This window comes from Pinus tabuliformis, chromosome Q, assembly GCF_031772625.1.
Source record: "Pinus tabuliformis cultivar Carrire ecotype Pingquan chromosome Q, CPIR1, whole genome shotgun sequence".
Classification (NCBI taxonomy): Eukaryota; Viridiplantae; Streptophyta; class Pinopsida; order Pinales; family Pinaceae; genus Pinus; species Pinus tabuliformis.
This window is the reverse complement of record NC_142296.1, coordinates 488,037,547-488,042,800: the sequence shown is the minus strand read 5'-3', so window position 1 is coordinate 488,042,800 and position 5,254 is coordinate 488,037,547. Positions and strand designations below refer to the sequence as shown.

General features: G+C 36.8%; 1 pseudogene; it reads right to left on the bottom strand.

Moving 5' to 3' along the window:
• Positions 1 to 3,934: 3,934 nt before the first annotated feature.
• LOC149220303 (protein LEAD-SENSITIVE 1 pseudogene) lies at positions 3,935 to 4,960 on the bottom strand (annotated as a pseudogene).
• Positions 4,961 to 5,254: the final 294 nt, after the last annotated feature.

Sequence of the window (5,254 nt, the reverse complement as noted above, 5' to 3'; positions counted from 1 at the left end):
TTTAAAAGAATTTTTTATATAGTTTTGAAACTATATTGGTTATGTATTAAAACATCGAGCCATTTCATTTGGCCACCATACAATTTGTTAAAACAAATTCCTAAACTTAGCCTAGTTCCACCTTATAAATGCATCAAGTGAAGAAGCATAGAGGGAAAGGAAATGATAGCCTTGTAGAGAGGTGGTGGTAATCCAACCTTGTCAAGGAGAAGGTGAGAGGCATTCCAAAGCCTATCAAAATATTTTCAAAGTCAGAGGCGAAACCTTTCAGGAAGGAGGCAAGCAAATCTAGGGTGGAATTTGAGCTTCAGGTTTGAGTGATAGGAGTTGAATGGAGCTTCAGAGTCAAATTTTTTGTATATGCGTGTAGATGCTCTTTTGAGCGTTTCTTGGCCATCCTTGGGCCTTTTTAGGAATGGAGACATGTGTTGTAAAGCTATGATAGAAGGATTTTGTTTCTACATTAACCAGCAGTGTCCGCAAGCACAGATCAGTTGGCGAAATCTCATGTAAATAAACTCTTTGAATAATTTCTAATAAAATTGTCGCACATTCGAAGTGTACCCAAAGGCGTAGTCCAGGAGGGACGAGCTCCGTCATCAAATGTTTACTGAGTTTGCATTTTTATTATTGTTGTTTATTTGCCATTTTAGTTTTATGTTTAAAGCATAATGACAACTTATTTTTCTTCTTGCATTCACATACATGCAACCTTGGTTAATATCTCAGTTAAACTAACTCATTTGATTAAAGACCTGATTTTAATCTTGCACTTGTGAAGAAGATGATCATATTCCATATTTTCAGAGCATATTTTATATGCTTTGAAAACGTGGAATAAGATCATCAATATTCTCTAAAATACAAAGTAAGATTGTCTTCTTCACAAGTACAAGATTAAAATTAGTTCTTTTAATCAAATAACTTAGTTTAACTGAGCTATTAACCATGGTTGCATGTATGTGAATGCAAGAGGAAAATTAAGCTGTCATTATGCTTTAAACATCAAAATAAAATGATGAATCAATAGAAGTAATAAAAACGCAAAATCAGTAAACATTTGATGACGGAGTTCGTCCCTCCTAGACTATGTCTTTGGGTTCACTTCGAATGTACGATTGTTTTATTAGGAATGCTTCAAAGAGTTTCTTTACATGAGATTTCACTAACTAATATGTGCTCATAGGCACTATTAGTTATTGTAGAAAGAAATCATTCTGTCAACTTTCCAACACCTATCTCCATTCTTGAAAAGGCCCAAGGATGGCTAAGAAACGCTCAAAAGAGCATCTGCAGGCATATATCAAAACTCTAACTTTGAAGCTCCATTCAATTCCTGTCGCTTGAAACTGAAGTGCAACTTCCGCTCTGGATTTGCTTGCCTCCTTCTTGAAAGGTTTCACCTCTGACTTTGATAAGATTTGGAATGCCTCTCACCTTCTCCTTGACAAGGCTGGATTACCACCACCTCTCTACAAGGCTGTCACTTCCTTTTCCTCTATGTTTCTTCACTCGATGCATTTATAAGGTGGAACTAGGATAAGTTTAGGTATTTGTCTTAACAAATTGTATGGTGGCCAAATGAAATGGCTCGATGTTTTAATAAATAACCAATATAGTTTCAAAACTATATAACAAATTCTTTTAAATCGCATTAGCTCTAAAACTATTTCCTATAGTTTCATTGGCCAAAAGTGCCATTATCAAATGAGGTCTCGACACTTCTATGTTTAAACAACCATAAACATTAATGTCATACCTAGGTGCATGAAATATTTGTGCATGCCATAGTTGGTATATGGTTTAAAACCCCGCACATATATCTATCCAAATGTGGCACATAACCAACCTTTGAAACCTTGAACCATAACTCCGACGGTTTTGGCAATAACTTTGGAGCTTGAATGTGTCGAAATGTGACATGGTAGCTTCTGGTGGTTAGGCTTGCTGCGATCTAGTGTCTGGCATTCAACATAACACATCCACTACTTGGTTTGAATACTTGCTCCTCGTCGCTTAACACATTTCACAATGGTTAACACATTACATCCGACACATCCTCCGTGGCTTGTTGGCATATTTCTTTGACAGTTTGCACAACACATCCAATGGTCGACTCCACCATAGTCATGTGGCACACTACTGGTTGAGGCCATAACTTCGATGGCATGTTGGCATGTTTCTCCGATGGTTTTCACAACAAATCCTTCGTGGCACACTATTGGTTGATGCCATAACTCCGATGACACGTTGGCATGTTTCTCCGATGGTTTACACAACACATCCTTCATGGCACACTACTGGCTGATGCCATAACTACGAAAACTAGCAATCCCACTCATTGGACCACAGGTGACCCTTTCCATTGGACCCACAACTGCAATGTGTTCATGCCACCTCTGAATGTTCACAACTAAACACTGACTGAGCGGTACTAAACCGACACTCCTCCTCCGATGGCTCATTTGCATCCCCTCTCATGCTGTTTAGACCCTTGCTGATGGACCTACAACTCCGCCCACATTTCTTGCACCAAGGGTTTATTACATAAGTTTTGCACCATGGTCATTTTCCATAACTCCGATGGCTAGCACATTGGAAATTTACAAACCCCGCAAAGTATAAAGTTGCACATAGGTTTTAAAAACCCATACTATATAGTTTACCTCAACCAATTTAATAATGCGCCCAATAGGTTTACATATGTTTTAAACATATTTCCGCTCCCTTTGTGCCATATACATTATGTTTGTTACCATTCATTGCGCTATTATAACTTATGGTATAAAATAGATTACACTCCAACTTTAGACAATAGGTTTAGTGCATTTGTGATCACATAGCTTGAACCTTAGGCATGTTTTACATTCAAGTAAAATGCAAACCATTTTTATACATGGTATTTCATATGGTTTAGAAACCATAGACTTGCAACTACACCATATACTGATTAATGCACCCATGATAGATAAACTAAACCATTTATCAACCAAAATCTAAAATCTCATCGCACACCTGGAAATGTGCATTGGAGAGGAACTTGAACCTTTTTGGCTATATGAACTTGGCCTTGCCATGTGTCGAGCAGTAAGAATGTCATATGGCCAGCGAGGCCCCTTTTCATCTGTTCACCTCAAACTTTGATGGACAATTTCTCCATCAGTCGGAGGCCAAATACGAATCTAGGGATACCATTGTAATCAACATGTCGAGCTCTTCGACCTAACACTATTTTTGCAATAAACTGAGATGGTGAATTCCTGCACAAGCCGAGAATAGTTTTTCTACCTAGGACCATCTTGGTCGTCAGATGTAAAAGAAACTTCAACTTGACTTACAAGATCCATTTTGGATCATGCATGAAATCCCAGATTTGATTATTTCTTGGTAGAAAGATTTGAATGAGGATTAGACCTTAGCGGCAACGGATTGTAGTTTTAATGTTGTTTTGTGCATTGTTGGTGTTTAGTACCTTTAGCATCCCAAGAAGGTTTTTTCATAAATTTATCAAACTTGTAGGCTTGATGGTTTGTGTATTATAAATTTTAGCAATACAATGTTCTGTGAGAAGGAAAGTGTGTGATTACGTCGCAAATAGGAGAAGTTCTCATTGTGAGCATGTCACTAAGAATTGGGAAAACATGTGCTAGATCAAAATAAATGGAGTAAAGATGTAATTATATCGCAAAAAATTGAGTAATTTTGCGATGACATTGCAATGAGTCTGATAATGATGAGATACATCGCAAATAGGTGAATGAGCATGTGACACATCACAAGGAGCAAAGTTTATTTGTGTTCTCATAAATTTAGTTCCTTCTCGAAGTACATGGTAGCATAACAATTTGAAATGACAGAGGCTATATCAACTCTATATTTAACAATATTTTGAGTCGTGAATAAAGCTTATATTTTTGCTTAATTCCTTTTTTCTTTAAAATGAAGTCTCTCTACTAGTTGATCAACCAATATTTACTACTAAATCCTCTAGTTACACCTTAGTTACATCATTGTGAATACCAATACCCTTTGCATATCTACTTAAACACAAAATTCTAGTTGCGACTATTGTAATACCTATTGGACCAACCAATAGGATTTGAAAGGGAGAGGAGATAATAGCAACAATTGAAGCACCAATTACTGATTTCACTTTCCCACTTATTCCTACGCTATTTTTCTCAATAACAAACAACCTTGTCTTGCAATACATTGCAACGTCCTCACAATTGTTTTTAAATATATGGTAGTTTCTAAACCCATTTTGAAGAAGGTGCATTGCACAATGAATTACTGATTTTGTGGGATATGATTCTACAAGAGTGCATGTCCCTCCATAAGCTTTAGCAAGAATAGTAGCTGGACTAATACCATACTCAAATCAATACGTAGGACCTCTAGTAAGAAATAAATCTAAACAAGAAAGAATCACTCAACTATTTTCTGTTTGGAAGCTACAATTAGGGCATATGAGGCATTGAGTTCATATTGAACTAGGGAAAAATGCATCAAGAATGTGGAAAATGTTTTTACCCACATGATCCAGATTTATGAAGGAAAAAAATGAAATACATATATAAATAGAAACACAGAATACAATGAAAAAAAATTCAATTCAGTAAAAACAAAGTATTGAAAACTATTTACATGTAGAATGGAAATAAACTAGCTCCGATGATGGTAACTTATCTCTAAGAAGAGATGTGGAGACTACATGCCTTCTAAATTGTGATACAATGAGGCTCAAAGGCCTATTTATTATTTAGAAACAGTGGAAAACCATAAACATTCCAAAACCTAACCCTAGGAGATGAAGCACCGAAAGTTTGTGGGCCCCGTTGGGGTAAATTGGTACATAAACTTCCCAATGTCATAACTTTGGCATACAATCTCCATTTGACGCAAACGATACCTTGTTAAAATATCTATCCGAGGAATACAAATTTTGACTGTACCCCATTTTGTTTAGGGCATAGAAACTGCTCCAGAAGTTCAGGACCCGAAAAACTGCCAAAAATAGTAATTTGTTCTACAATTAAGGAAACTGAAAGAAATAATGGTGGGGGTCCAAGTGAAATATGTGGGTGGCCACCAATATCCACCTATATCAGTCCTCCCCCCTTAGGAAGCAATGGTACCCATTGCATTGAATGCCTCCATGAGATGGGGAAGCTTCTGCTAAACTTGGTCCCTGGTGAACCACTTGCCTTGGTGCAAGAGTTGGCCAACTTTGAAAACATAATATAGTTTGATC